We start from the raw sequence: 16,165 nt of genomic DNA, 5'->3' as shown, positions 1-16,165 counted from the left end.
GGCGGATGGCAGGTGTGCGGCAACTACCACTGAACGCGTCACCGGCAACGGCCTCCAGGCGGAGTCAGCTATGGTCAGGCACTGTTGCTTTGCCAAATTTTTGGAAACCTTCAATGCAGCAGATTAATATTCCACATTCATACTTGAGTGCAGACATTAAGGTAACTGTCTCATAATCTGCAAGCAAACAGGCCACTTCTGAAGTGCTTCCGTGAAAACACGCATGAAGGCTGAACTCTCACACTGTGAGTTTAAAATTAAGTAACACAGTTTATTATTGGTTGCGGGTCGTGAAGTAGAGCGTCCATTCAACGTAACAAAGAAACACTGGACAATTCGAGTCTCCGAGTCTCCAGCTTTTAGGGCGCGTTCATAGATTTTCATCATAGCACCCGTGATTTTGCCGGATTAATTAGCACTTCTCTTAGCAGACAGATCTCATGTCTAAAGTCATCCATTTCCTTTTCCTTTGAGGAACTGATATTCAACAAAAATGACTGAAATGTGCTGAGGTTAGAACCAATGCAAACTTTCACTCCCGCGGACCCGGATCTCTTTTCTGTGTTTAGTGGCACTTAGATTGTTTGAATACGAAATGTGGCATTTGTAGGCGTTTTGTTTGTTGGCAATTTCTGCAGTACTGGTGCACTGGGACTTGAATGGTGCCAAAGTTCTTAGGGTCAAAATTGATTAGTTTGAGAAAAAAACATTAAGCTTGTGACAATGATGCTTTTAGAGATAAAAGAAATAATTCTACATACCTGGCTCCAAGGAAGTGATCAATTTAGCACTTTCAGAGACCCCAGAGTAAACTGCACACAGTTGGGATGTAGTATTTCCATCTCTGATAGGATGATGGTTTTGATCAAAAACACAGTTAGAAACTTACCCAGAAAATCAAACAATGTTTTCCCCTTTTTGAAAGTAATGGAAAACAGTCCTTACCCAACTTGTATACTGGATAGGAACCCCTGAAAAGAGGTCAGCATTGTATCCATCTGAGCAGAAATTCAGAGGTAAGGAGGCCTCAGCCTGAGGAAGCGCTTCGCCCTGCGTGCTCCGCTGTGAGTTCCAGGCACTCTGTAGGCACTGACCTTTGTCACTGTCACCGTGATGAGCTAATACGATGTGTTACAGCCGACATTTAGAGACCATGAATTAATCAGGTTATATTCGATCTAAAATCACAGCAGCTCAGACTTGGAAGACCCTGAAATTTTATATTGAAAAATGACCTGTGCCCTCGAGGTAACACCTAAGCCACTGCTGTGACTGGACGGAGAAAGCCTCGTTGGAAGCAAGGCATCACGACGTGACGGGCGGGCTGCCGGGAGCATCTTCCCTGCCCGGGCGAAGCAGGGCCAGCCTCCACCGCAGGCTCCTGCCCTTCCCCGCCCACTGCCTCCCGCTCCGGGTCAGCGCACGGGAGTCTCCTGGCGAGGGGCACGGCTGCTCTCTCTACAGGAACCTAGCTTTCTGTCTCAGACGAATCTGTCTGCGACACCAGAACCACACGATCATCACCACGCCGGTAGGTTTTGTCCCACATGTGCTGCGGCGCATCTGCCCGGAGACTTCCTGATGGGCGACTTTGATGGATGACTTTTCATAAACTTAATACAAACATACTATCTGCTAGCCGAAATCGCTCTGTGATCCTAATTGGTAACACCGGGAGAGCACTGCTGACGGATATTCCGTTTATGTCCTGGCCCTCAGTCACAAGCAATGCATGATGAAAGTACGGGAAAGACTGGGAAAGTCAAGGACGTTTTTTAGATGAGGCTTAACTGAATTACTGAAGGCAGACTCTGCTCACATACATGATGACGTGAAGGCTACTCCGGATGGTCCACAGACGCAGGGCTCACTCGCTGGAGGGGAGACCGATGAGTGGAAGTGTCGTAGGTGGTGCGTGTGTGTGTGTGTTAAACAGAAGGATGTGAATCTGTTCGTGTTCAGCTGTGAAGTGTCACCTTCACAGGGCTCAGCTAAGCAGAGTCACAGGTACTGGCAGCATTTCCACCTGATTTTGCCTTGGATCCTCGTATCACAGGAGAGAGGACGGCTGAGAGCATCGTCCGTAAAATTATTTCAGTGACAGCTCACCGCTGGACGTGTGGCCAGCCCTGAAGGTGAGTGTTTATTCCTTTTTCTTTTTAAAAAATCACCTCCTCCTTCTCCATCCAGCCCTTCACTGTTGATGTTTTCAAATATCCTTCCCCCTCCTCATACACGTGTTCAAAAATAATTGACTGATTTTTAGAGCAGTTTCAGGTTGACAGAAATATCGAATGGAAAGTAACGGAGAGTCCCCAGTCGCCCCGTCACTAACGTCTTGCATCACAGTGACGTCTGTCATAACCCACGGGTCACCACTGATGCGTCATTAACTCAAGGCCTAGTTTATGTTAGGCTCTGTGGGCTTGAACAGACGCACAGTGACACGTGTGCCCCCGGCCGGTAACGCGCAGAGCAGTTCCACTGCCCCCGGGCCCCCGTGCTCCTGCCGCTTGCGCCTCCTCCCCTCAGCGGGCCTCGCGGCCGCCATCTCCACTCTGTCTCCACGGCCCCGATTCTGCCAGAAGGTCCCACAGCTGCAATCACAGGGCACTAAATCTCCTTAGATCGGCTTCCTACACTTGGCACCAGGCACGAAGGTTCTCTGTGTCTTTCCCTCTGTAGCTGTATTTAGCTCTGAAGAACACCCTGCTGTCTGGACGGGCCATCGTTTATTTGTCTGCTCACCTTCTAAGGGACATCTCGGTTATCCCCATTTCGGCAACTACGAGTAAAGCTGCTGTACACATCTGCTCTGCAGGCCTCTGCGCAGACTTTCCAGCTTCTCTGGGCAAACACCACGGAGCGTGACTGCGGGATGGTGTGCTGAGAGTACGCTGAGTTCTGTGACGAACCACCAGACTGACTACCGAAGTGGCTGAAGCGCTTTGCTTCCCCACCAGCAACCAGCGACGGTCCCCGGGGCCCCACGTGCCCGGCAGCACCTGCGGCTCTCGGTGCCGGGGTTCTGGCCGTGCTGGCAGGCACGCAGCGCTGTCTCGCGGCTGTTTGCCTGCGGGCCAGGTTGCCACTCCCCCAGAACACCCCCAGGCTGCACAGCCTCCATCCTCGGATGATTTCTGAACATCTTAGGCATGCGGCTCTTTCCAACGACACTGGGATGCCCCCACCCCTTGAGGACCTCCAGCTGAACATGCCCTAAACTCACGTCGTTCGCCTCCCTGGCTCTGATCCTGTGGGCCCTGTCCCGTCAGGACGCGGCTGTTTAGGAGGGGTTCCCACAGCACTCTCCCTCCCAGCACCCACCCCCGGCAGTCTGACCGCCAGCAGGTCACGTTCACCAGAGAATGTCGCAGGGTGCGTATGGGCAGGGGACCTGCCACCAGCAGAGCTGTGTCTGGGGCCACTCAGCACTCCCAGCTCTGCGGCCTTAGTCCAGAGCCCGGCTTCCAAGCTTCCTCAGCTGTGAAACTGGTCTAGCGATTCAAAGTCACTTAGCAGGAGAAACTGAGACAATGCAGATACAGCCTTTAGCACAGAAGCCCGAGGACGTGCTCTGAGCCGAGCGCGCGCGTCTCCCCTCCCACCACAAGCTCGCCTGTCGTCACCGTGCTGACCTGCCACAGGGACCGCTGTGCTGGCCTCTCAGTGTCTCTGTCCTCTCAGACCCTTCTTAGCACCGTCCTCCAGCACAAGTCTGATGATACAACTTCCACGGAAACCAAAGTCAAGTCCACAGCTTGTCAAACGCTTACAGAGACCTAGTGCATCAGGTGGCCCCCCCCCAGAGCCCGCAGGGTGCTCTGACGTCTCTACCACGTGAGTCTCACGCCTGCGACATCGCGCGTGTGACCCCATCTGGGAGAACCATGCCCATCCCTGGGGGACCCGTCCAGGTCCCAGCAGTGGTTTCATGTGTCTTGGTGGTGAGAACACTGAGGACCCTCTCAGCAGATTCCGGTGCTCAGCCCAGCACCGCCGACCTGGCGACCTGGCGCGTGGCTGAACAGCAGCTTCCCGGGACTCGCTCGTCTCCACCTCGAGTGACTGAAGCTCGTGCCCTCTGACCCACACCCTTGATGCCCACCCCCACCCCGTGACCGCCATTCTAATCGCTGATGCTATGAGTCTGTTTTGAGTGGATTGTGGTGACCACTTCATAACACATACATGTATCAAAAAATCAAGCTGAACACCTTAAATGAACACAATTCTTATTTGTCAATTAGACCTCAGTAAAGCTGAGAAAACCCTAGCTGTTCTCCAAGCTCCCCTGTTCCCACCAGCCTCTCTGCTCTTCCAAGCTGTCTTCTAAGTACCTGCATCTGTTTCTTCTCCCGGGCGTTCCTTGGGACATGAGCCCCCGAGCACCTGGTAAGGGAGCGGAACACAAGCTCTTTCCCAGGCACGATGAGGGACCTGCTCCGCACTGTGTGTAGCTGTGTGAAATACCGATGATGTCGGGCGCCTCGGGTTTCGGCACAGAGGCGGTTTAAAAGACGGCATGAGGTCATTTACAAGGCTGTAAACTGTAAGTCTGAATTCTAGATTCTAGAAGGCTGTGAGGTAAGATTCGGGCTGCTGTAAACAGTAAAGAAATAACAGTGCACTTAGGACAAGGGAATGTGTGTCCTGGCTGTTCGCCAGTCTGCATGTTTCTCTCTTTTCTGTGTGCTGTCTTGTCTTAACCTCAGTTGGTTTCCAGGTATTTTGACAACTTCAGTGTCTTCTCTATCAACAGACTGCGCTGTGTCCTCTGAGGACGGCTTCCTCTCCTGTTCTGAGCGCACCTGACCTGCACAATTGGCCTTTAGTCTTTCCCTTTGCTCGTCCTCCTGAAGCTGCCCGGGGAGACCCGTGCGTGCTGGGCGTCCGCGCTCTGCCGGCGCCGCCCCGAGTGCTCCCCAGACTGGCCTCCATCCTTCCTTCGCGGGGACGTTGTGCACACGCAGTTACTAATGACCCCACGTCCTGACCACAGAGGCTAAAAGCTGGTCTTCAAAAATACTTCAGTAGTTGGCTGATCTAGTTACAGGCTGATTCAAATAAATTCAATTTATTTATGTTTTCTGAAAAAAAAAAGTGTGTAATGTGATTCATCCCCAAGCTAGAGGGAGGACTAAGCGAAATGGCTCTGCAGTCCTTTCTTATTTCCTTCCTCTTTTATGAGGTAAAATTTAATATTTTACGAAGGCTGCCTTGAAATATTCAAATAAAGTAATGCAAATTTCCATATCAAGCAGAAAAATCCGTTTCCATCCAAGGGTTTTTCCGCAATACTGCATTTTCTAAGTCAATGTTTGCCAAGAAACCTATTCTGCTTTTTTTTTCCCACTAAAGCTCATTTATTTCAAGAGCAGATTCTATTTGAATCAACCCTCACTCCTCTTTCCCTCTGAGCACGGGGTTCTGGTCGACGCCCGGCTGGCGACCTGGTTACCGACACTGCATTCACTGTCAGGTGCCGCTCTGGCTCTGACGCTTGGTAAGTAATAAGATGGTGTTGTGAAGAAGCCTGAGACACAAACACTGCTTAGGACTATTTGTGTCGAAGTTGATTGTTAATTCCCTTTTGCAGCCGAGACTGGCCGGTGCGTGGCTTCCCTGCAGAACTGAAATATTGGTGACGCTGGCCAGGCAAGTCCTGAACAAGCCACCATAAATCTCACCGCCTCATCCAGCAGTGACACTCCTGGCTCCTCTGTGTGGCCCTGTCACAGAATGTCATACCGGATGGCATGGGACACACACTACAGCTCGCCCTTCTCGGGGCCACCACCAGCCAGACTGAGGCCATTTCCCATGAAATGGATGGAATACAATTTTGAGGGGAACCTGGCAGTAACTCATGGTTACTTACTTCGGGAAAGACACTGAAATGTAATCTTATACTAACTGTTTCTTTGGGAATCTACATTCAAAGGTGATGAAGGCAAAGTGCAGTCTGAACGCCCTACGTGACAGAGTCCTTCGGGTGTGATCTAGCTCGGGGCGCTGCGGCCCCGGGCTCTGAAGCCCGACTACGCCCCTTAAACTCAGCGACTGGTCCTCTGGTCTCTGTCCGCCCAGCGTCTGGCGTAGCCGACCGCGTGGTCCTCAGTCTGTTTATTAGACTGAAGGCACAATACCTTTGTTAAGTAACCGGGTTCTCCCGTCAAGTATGGTTCTCTCTGCTCCTTCCTCCTCCTAAACCCTTGGTTTATTATTAGATCTTCCACAGTGGCACTCTGTGCCATGACTTCTGTTCTCCAATAACTCACCGTGGCATCACAGACATTGCCTCCACGCCTCGGGCTACGTTTGTGATGGCGCTTTGTTCTCAGACACACGGTGATCAATCTTGATGGTAACATGATGGGTCCCAGTAATTAATCACCCAATGCTCTGATGTAATTTCAAATGCTTTTCGTGGTAGGAGTGACTGAAACTTTGACTGGATATGGCAGGATAGCACAGTTAGATCTTCTTTGAAAAATTAGCCCCTGTATCTCACATAAAAATCAGATATGCTTCCGAAAGGCTGATGAACACTCAGTGCCATTTTTAGAAAGAAAAATGAGAATGTAATTTTCCAAAACCCTATTATATTGTCAATAGCTTCTCCCAAGCTGCCTGTATTTAAAAGACCTCATTTAACATGTGATTACTGTGCTTTTCTCACACGAGAGAAAGTGTGTTTTAACGGCAGACAACCTCCATCCAGCAGGAACTAGAATGGAAACAGGTGCTCACGTGGCCGGCGCTCTCACGCAAGCTCGCTCAGACGGCTGCTTCTGGACGGCGTCAACGGGCAGCAAGAGCTCTGACACGCGAGCAGAAGTGTCGGAGAGCCCGGAGCTGCCAACACCGCCGCCCAGGCCAGCCGCTGACGGCAAGGCGGGGGTTCCTGCCTGCGTCCCCGCAGAGCCTCGGGACCGAGGCCTGGTGTTCTGGAGTCAAGGGCCGCGGCTCCCTGCCTCCAGCCAGCACCCTCCGTGCCCCGTCCAGCACCACTGCCTTCTCTCGCAAGCTCGTCCTAGGGAGCTTGCTCCGGCGCCCTCTCTCCTGGACACAGGATACTGGGCGGCTCAGGCTGCCGTAACAAAATGCCACAGACGGGGCCTAAGCAACAGGAGGAATCTCTCCCAGCCCTGGAGTCTGGGAGTCCAAGATCAAAGTGCCCGCAGGGCCGCTGGCTGGTGAGGGCCCGTCCCCCGCACTGCAGATGGGGGCCTTCTAGCTGGGCCCTTACGTGGCAGAGAGCGGGAGCGGTGGGGAGGGGGGAATGGAGGGCCCCAGTCTCTCCCTCTTCCATTAGGGCATTAATCCCAGGCCCGGGGCTCCGCCCTCAGGACCCCACTCGTCTGAACAGTCGCCTCACAAAGGCCCTCCTCCTGGCTGTATCACGTGGGGGTGTGGACAGCGCGCAGCACTCCTCTCCACGCATCAGGGTCCCCACTGGCCCTCGGCTGTGGCCCAGAGTCCCTCCTCGCTGTTGGACTCCAGGTACTGTGTCCGCAGCTTCTGCTCTGTGTCGTTGCCTTACTGGCGCAACGTCCATACAGCACATTTCTTTCTATAACAGAAAATAGGCATAATTTTTGCTAAAGAAAATCAAACTTATAGTAAAAGCGACCTTGAGGGCACCATTAAATAAACTTCCAAATAGATACCCTCAGCTACAGTTTTCCTAGATAGCTTGACTTCCGAAGGATAGTTCATAATATTCCTTTCCATCACGGAGTGAAATACTCTAAGTTATAATTCTGGAGAATGTGTCTGACACAGAAAGTTAAAAACATATATCCCAGACGGAGGTTCTGAGAAGTTACTATCGGGCGGTTTATCACGGCAGGATTTCTTTCTCCTTGTTTGGGTCAACCATAGCAGTAGCAAAGTGATTCATAACCCTGTCTCGTCATTTCTTTGTATGTAACTGTACTCCAACTTTATTGGGATATAACTGCCAAATAAAAACAGTATACATTTAAGGTGTAGAACACGACACTTTGGTACACATACGTAACGTGAACTGATCACCACGGTCAAACTAACACACTCCCCGCCTCACACTGTCCCCTTTTCTGTAGTGAGAACACCTGAGGTCTACTCTTTTTTTTGAGGCTTGTCCAAGTACATTTATTGCTATGACGTTTGTAACAGAAAGAAATACAAGATGGAATTCTTAATTTTCATCCTTAATTTTCATCAATATGGGAGTGATTAAGTCTACTACAGAACGGGGACCGACAACGTGGTAAATATTCCTGTGAATATGCGTCGAGGTGACCAGGAAGCCACTGCACACCTGAATGACCAGAGGACAGATGCGTTTAGAAAGGGAAGCCGGAGGGAGGAGGGAGGGTTTATGACGAAGCCGCTTCAGGAAACGGAGTCCAGGATGGTGCCTGTGTTTCCCACACTGACCACCAGGCTGGGCTCACCCGCAAGGATTCCAGTGCGTCTGGTGTCCCTAAAGAAAAGGACAGAACTACTTCAGTTCTACTCTAAGCTGTCCCCTCCTGCCATTGCTTTAACTGCACTTGTCTTAGACTTGCACAAAACCTTGGTATCTCGTAGGTGGAATAGATCTCCAGGGGAGTCTGCCTCTGTCGGGGCGCCGGGCTCAACAGCTGCGATCACCCTAGGTTCTCGACTTGAAGCAGGCTGCAAGCTGGCAAAGGGGCGGCTCGAGCTTCTCCGTTCTTCACGGCCGCGCCCCCTCTCAGCCCTGCAGCGGACCACTGCACGTCCTTGCGGTCTCGGCCTTGGGGTGACGCCAGGCTGCGGGTGCAGCTTTGGGGCCCCAGATCTGCAGGGGGAAGACCCCTGGTGAGGCTCCCCAGACTGAGTGGGGCCTCAGTCCCACACCCTGTGAGGCTCTGCCCGCCCACGGCCCAGGTCACCGAAGACGGCGTCCGTGGCCTGCCTGCTCTCTCCCGCGTGAGACTCCGCCCTTGCCAGCCAGCTCACTCACGCACCTGGGAAAACATTTGTTGGGTCTCATCTAGGATTCGTGGTGACTGCGTTAGGATGGTGGCCCAGGCATCAAGCTTGCCAGGGCACCAAAAATAGCAGTCTCAATCGTTTTCAAAGCAAAAGGAGATTTCCCCCCAAAAGTGCAGGGTATGTTTCTGAGGAGTTAGTGAGCAAAAGCAGGGTCTGGTCCCCAAATCAGGAATCCCTGCACAAGCAGACTTTAAATCTGCCTTCTACCTGCACCTGCACTTTGTGAGTCCTATAAGGTTTAGACGTGAGCGCGCGCGCACACACACACAGACACACACACAGACACACTTCAGTATTCCCCTCTGGGTTCAGCCTCAGTCACCACCTTGTCCACGTGTGGGTGTTAGGATGATGCATGAGATGCTGGTGAGAAACAGCCAACATTCAGTGTGAAACTGCTCTTCTTTGTGGATTTAATACCAATACAGATATTTTTTGGTCATTTAATACATGATCCTGGATTTATAAGCTGAATGATAAGGCCATGCTTCTTGAATTCTCTATTATAATTCAATCTTCTGTAACACATTTAAGATGCATAGATGTGATAAAACAGAACAGCCTTTTCCATCTGTTTTATTGTAGGTGAATCTATTACACGCTGCCTTGTAGATGAGTGACACCTTGCGGGGTTTCACATTAACCCTTAAACTCCACTTACTCTTCCTAGGGGTGATTTTCTGCCCAGACTCACAAATGTAGGCCTCCGGATGAGTTGAACTTTAGATATTTAAGATCCATGGTGGTTGCACAAAAAAAGTACATCAGAAAGTAGATCTTTATTTCTACTGAAAAAATCCTGCTGTTCAAGTTGATATGACAGCTTTCAAGTTTATAAAATATACCAAGAACATGTTCCTTGAGAAAAAATTTTTTGAAGAGATAAAAGAGAGTTTTATATGTGTTTTTTAAGTTAATAGAATTTACTTTTTGAGTAATTTAAGGTTTGCAGGAAAATCAAGCAGAGAGCACAGGGAGTCCCCACACCCTGCACCGCCCACCAGGTCCCTGCTCGGTGGCTCCTAATCCTCTTCTTTACATACATCTGAGTTCTTGACCAATTTCATTTCCCTCCTTTCTGGAGAATTTCTTTTGACTTTTCTTGCAAGATGGTGACAAATTCCCTCCATTTCTGTCTGAGGAAGGTTCTATTTCTCTTTCACGTTTGAGGAATAATTTTGCTGGATGTGGGCTCCTTGGCTGGTGATCATCCTTCTTTCGTCACTGAAACTATGTTGCTGTCCTCTCTGCTGCTTGCAAGGTTTCCAAAGAAAAGTCCAACGTGACTTTTATCTTAGTTTCTCTGTAGGGAAGTCTTTTTTCCCTTCTGACTCCTTTCAAGATTTTTTCTCTGAGTGTCTGTGGCTTGACTGTGATAAGCCTCTGTGCAGATTTTTGGGTATTTATCGAGTTGGTGCCGTCTGAGCTTCCGGGGTCCATGGTCAGAGTGTGACGTTAATGTGGGGAAATTCTCAGTCATGACGGCTCCACACGTTCCTACTGTCGCTTTCCATCTCGCTCCTCCTGATGTCCCCACGACACCTGTGACACCGTCTCTGCTTGTCCTTCTGGTCCCGGGCGTCCTATTCTCTTTTTCGTTCTTTTTTCTGTACATTTCAGTTCTGGAAGTTCCCACTGACATTTCCTCAAGCTGATTGCTCCCTTCCTGGTTTGTTACCGCCAACCCCACAAAGGCCTTACTACTTCTGTCACAGGGGTGTGTGCTTCGAGCCTTCCTCCTGAATCCCTCTTGGGCTTCCCAGCTCGCTGCTCACCTCACCCATCTGTTCCTGCACGCTGCGCACTGTCTTGTCAGAGACCTCAGCGTAAGAACCACAGGTGTTTCAGATTCCCAGTCTGATAGTTCCGGCATCACTATGTTATCTGAGTCGGATTCTCATGTTTCAAACTGTGTTTTGTCTTTTAATACAGTTTGCAATTTGACACATTTAAGCTGGAGATGACAGGAAGGGCAGAAAGAACGGAGGGAAACAGGCCTCCAGGGCGAGCCCTCAGTCTCTCTGGCCAGGAGCTGGCGGGGCTCCCTGCCTCCTGCAGCTGAAGCTGTCAGAGGCCAACATTTCCACATGTCCTTGTTTTTGCCTCCCCTGGTTTGCTTGGGTTTTCAGAGACTTCTTACATGAGGCTATTGTACCCACCCTCAGCCCACGGGAGCCCCAAGATGCACAGGGAGGGCCGTGGGGACGGGCAGGACCATCGTCCTGGGAGGAAGACATCACCAGTGTAGAGAACAAGTGTAGAGACACAGCGTCCCCGGCCAAGAAGAGCTCAGCGGGCCTGGCCCTGCCGCCGCCGGCCCTGTGGTTGCAGGTCAGTGACTCCCCGAGCCTCAGTTTACCTTCCATGACGTGGGAACGAGAGCAACTGTGTGATGGTGGTGAGAAGGAAGCGACAGTGGTCAAAAGGGAAAACGCAGAGCACAGGGCGCTGGGAGAAGGGCACACGCTGAGGGTGGCACCTGCTGCCACAGGAAGGTTGTGACAGTTGGTTTTGGCAGCAAAACCGCCTTGAAAGCAGACGAGTGCGTGTCTTTTTCTCGGACGTTCACAGCAGAAGTGAAGCCCTGGCCGCCCTCCGCTTCCCTTCCGTCCCACGTGACAGGAGAGGCCCTGGCCTAGATATCAACACAGCCGCAAGAAATCGTCTTTCTGTTGAAAATGAAACCAGTAACCGGCAACAGAGCCGGGCCGCAGAACTGTGCAGAATCGTCTGCACGTGGCTCCACACGGCGGGTGGAGTCCCCTGCCTGCCTTCTCACTGTGAGCGGAAGGCCTGGGGAAGCCCTGCGGGTGTCCTCTTCATGCGCCTGTGACCCCAGCAGCCGTGCACGGCCCAGACACACGGGGAGAGAGTAACTTTCTTAATCTCGGCCTGACGTTCCTACGGGGCTGGAACTGTTCAGCTGTTTCAGTGATGCAGGATCTTCCGTCCGCATTTCCAGTGTCGGAGACTCGGTCCAGCAGGGCGGCTGGCGGTCCATGTTTTCCACCCCCAGCAGGTCTCAGATTCCAAATGAAGACCGAATTCTCCTTAATTTGTGAAAAGTAAACTGAATTCCAGCTTCCTTGCTGTATTATGCACAGTTTCACATTTTGTTTTATTCTTCCGTGCAGATTAAAATTGCATGGAGGTGTGTCCGTGCTTACTAACAGGGAAATACAAAGGCTGCTTTGGTAGGTTTGCACACACACGTGCACACACGGTGTGCTTACTATCTTTCGGATTCACTTTTCCCTCAGTCTTCCTCCCTTTCCTTCCACGTCTGCATTTTTCAGGTTCTGCTTCTATGAGTTCTTCTCTGCGTCAAACTGGCCTGACACTCCTTTAGTCTCTGGAGCCTTACAGCTGATGCCGGCACACTTACCCGCATTAAATAGAAAGTGGTTTCAGCAGGAAGTTGAGAACTACAGAACATTCCGAGCAGCTCAGGAACCTTCGGGAACCCGTGGATGCAAGGCCCCGAGTGCAGTGCTCTCCCCTCCGCTAGCTTCTGGGTGCAGAGTCCGCGTGCTGGGTTCCGAATGGCAGGGGGGCCTGCGGGCTCTGTGCAGAAAGTAAGCTGGTGTTAACGTGATTTCCCATCAACACAGGACATTGGTTTCCGGAGGAACAATAAATTGCACACATCTAATAATTAACGGTGATTACGCAGGTGATTACGTGTGAGTAGCTGTGAGAGACACAGATGTACAACTAGCAAAACAGTACGGCAACAGCAGGAAATACACAAGGACCGTGTAAATGGATGCCCCTCCTCGTTCATTTCAAAATGCGGAGATCCGTAATCTCTAGAAAAGTCAGAATGAAGACGAAATCCAGTTGTAGGTTTCATTTGCTTTTCACCTCTCTTTCCCCCTCTCGGTTTTCTTGATAGATGAAAAATGGCACATGTGCAACGGACACGTTTTGCAGAGTCTGGAGACACGCACCATCCGTCACTGCCATCGCGGTGACACACACGAGCAAGAGGTTTGCTGTGCCCCGTTGGTTGCTCTGCTTTGTTCGTTCTGGGTTTTATCTTTTTCCCTAGAGATCTACCCTCCTCGTTTCAAGTGCACGACATTGTTCTGTTCACGCCAGGCACTGGGGGTCCCGCAGAGACCCAGACCTCATTCCGCATGCGCATCGGTAACTTCACTCCCATCGAACAACAGTTTGTTTAGGGAGAAAGAAAGGGTAACTTTTTGAGGCAACTGAGAGCCTTTAATGTCATTAAGTACCAGACTTAATGTCTGTGACTTTATGTCAGTGACTGTCTTTGTATTTGAAAGACAAATAAAGTATGTTACCATTTAAATGTGGACTCTAAAATATAGAACAAATGAATGTGTTTAACAAAATGGACAGACCCACAGACACAGAGCACAGACTAGTGGTCACCAGTGGGGAGAGGGACGGGGGGCCGCAGAGGGGAAGGGGAGTGACAGACACTCACACAACTACTGCGCGTGAAAGGCACAGGCTGGAGGGGTGTGCACACGTGGCACAGAGTGCGCGGCCCAAGCTCACGGTCACTGTCAGCTATGTACTTTAAGCAAAAAATGTCAAATTTACTTTTTCCCCTAATAAACTCATGTGATAGGTGAGCATGCTTCGCTTTGAACGGCTCTGACAGAACAGCAGACTGGTGACATAAAGAGGGGACACGGATTTCTCCCAGGTCTTCTCACAGCGGGAGGACTCGGTGTCTGGTGAAGCCCCGCCGGGGTTCACGGCCGGCGCCAGCTGGCTGCGTCCTTGCGTGGGGGCCAGGGACAGGGGCCTCTGGGTCTCTGAAATCAGGGCACTGATCCCACTTGCGAGGCTTCACCCTCGTGACCTCATCACCTCCCAAAGCCCCCTCCTGACACCATTACCTGTGGGCTAGGACTCAGGGGTGAATTTCGAGGGCACAGACGTTTACATTCCAGAGCACACACCTTCAGTGAATCAACTTTCCGTCTTTCAGAACCAAACTCTGACATCATAGTGCGCTTCTGGTAAAAGTGGGATGTGTAAATGGAAAGTGAGGGCTGCTTTCCTAAAGTTAACTTAAAAATAACATACACTTTTCATATCAGCAGGCTTCTGAGCATTTATTTTGACTGTGGTTAAAAACGTGACAGAGTGCCTTCATTTTCCTCCATCAATATGCGTCTGCATGTGTAAATAATCCAGATGCAAGGAATAAGGACAATTTATGTAACTTGTAATGAATTCTTATGCGCCTGCAATTAAGCACATAAATCACCCCAAGGCATCCGGGTCTAACTGCTTCTTGAATCTGCTGTGTCTGAGCTGGGTCCCCGCCGATCTGAAAACAAAAGAGCGTTTCCGTGATTCCTCACCTCTTCTCTGATCCCGTCTCTTTCCTCCTCTCAAACCTGCTGGACGCAGACACGGCGAGATGGGAGTCCCATAGGTGGTCACCAGCAGGGGGCCAGGTCGCCCGCGACCTGTGCAGGAGAAGAGCGCTCAGCACTGACAGGTACCACCCCCCTACCCCCATGTCATCATTCTCCAGCGCTTTGTGGTCCTTGAGAAAGATCAGTCCTTGTCCTCAGGAAGCAAACACTTTATTGGAAGAGCAAGACTAAGACGACTGGAGAAAGGGAGACGTGTGTTGACAGTTAAACAGCAGGTGCTCAGGAGGAACTCCGTGGGGCACGGAGAGGGAGGAGGAAATTTGGGGCCAAAAAAGCCAGGACTGACTTCTCGGGATGCAGGTGACCTGAAAAGTCCCAAGATGGACTGAGTCTGTGGGAACAAAGAAGGAATGAACTTTCTGGCACGCTTTCCAGCTTGGACAGAGACCACAGTGACCCCGAGAAAGGTGGCTCCTTCAACACCGCTGGGCCCGGTAGGCGTCTCACCAGCACACACGCACACGCGCACAGGGCTGTGGACTTAAGGAGTTCTGGGCGATTTTACCTAGATGAGTGTTAGTAGCGGAGGCTTCACTGCCCCCCGAGGCACTTCGGAACTTTATGGGCGGGTCGTGTTTCTTAGGACTGGACTGGAAGTAAACCGGGATCCTGGACAACCTCCAGTGTGCGGGAGCCCCAAGCCCGAGCCCCCGGTCCAGCTCCCGAGTCGTCTGCGCATAGGAAGCCTTCCTGTAGCCCCGGGAGTTCAGGGCTTACCTCCATTTTTTCGTATGAGATGAACAGTTTTTACACATATAAACATGTACAATGAATTTTTAACATACGTACAGGTACCATGTCATTTGAGAAAACACAATACATTATTTCGTCGAGAACTGTAGCCCATGTTGCTGATCAGAACACGGGCGTAGCGTCCCGCCTGCCAAAACGCGCCCCCGACGGCTGCCGTCCCGTCGGTCCCACTCACGAGGGACCCGCGAAGCTGCAAACATCTGACGTTTTCATCATTTTTTAAAACCTTAGACCTTGGTGATCGCTTACAAGAAAAATACTTATCAGTTTTGCAGTAAATGGTCACTGTCCTCTTTCATTTCCTACGTACGTTGTTTTAAGGAGTTACACTGATGTTACATTTTCACTGCAGATGCAGGCAGGTGACACTGTCAGTGAATTGCAGTGGAGGATTACAGAGAAGGCTTGATTAAATACTTAGTATAAAAGGGATGCACGGGGCAGGATAAACTGGAGAATCACTGAGGCTGGTATTTGCCTAGATATATTAAAATGTGCGTATCTGAAACTAGAATTACATACGTAGCACATGAACACGTATATCTGCACAACGATGAAATCACTTGTCACGTTGCTTTAAAAACGGAGAGGAATGAAGTCAAAGCCACGCTAGGACCCAGCAGAGACGCCCACAGTCAGGAGACGGGGAGTCTGCACATCCTGCCGCAGGACGACCCCTCCTCCGCCGCCCGGTGCCCCCTTGGACTCTGCCTCCCACCTGCTCTCCGGGCGCAGGACCTGCGGGGTCCATCGACCCCTCCCTTTGGGTTTCGGGGCTGCGCTCCTGCGGTGGACACCTTGGGGGGTGCAGGCGTCCGACAGGCACCTGCCCTCCCCGAGTCCAGGAGACCCACGTTCCTGCGTGGGCGCACGGGCCTCCCCCAACCGGCTCCTGCTCCAGGCTGGGCTCCGGGCATCTGAGCGCCCAGCCTGGCCCTGCCGCTGGGGCCCTGCTGTCTGTGGATTCTGCCTGACCG

The sequence above is a fragment of the Vicugna pacos genome, chromosome 26 (assembly GCF_048564905.1).
Source record: "Vicugna pacos chromosome 26, VicPac4, whole genome shotgun sequence".
Taxonomy (NCBI): Eukaryota; Metazoa; Chordata; class Mammalia; order Artiodactyla; family Camelidae; genus Vicugna; species Vicugna pacos.
Note: the sequence above shows the minus strand (reverse complement) of the source record.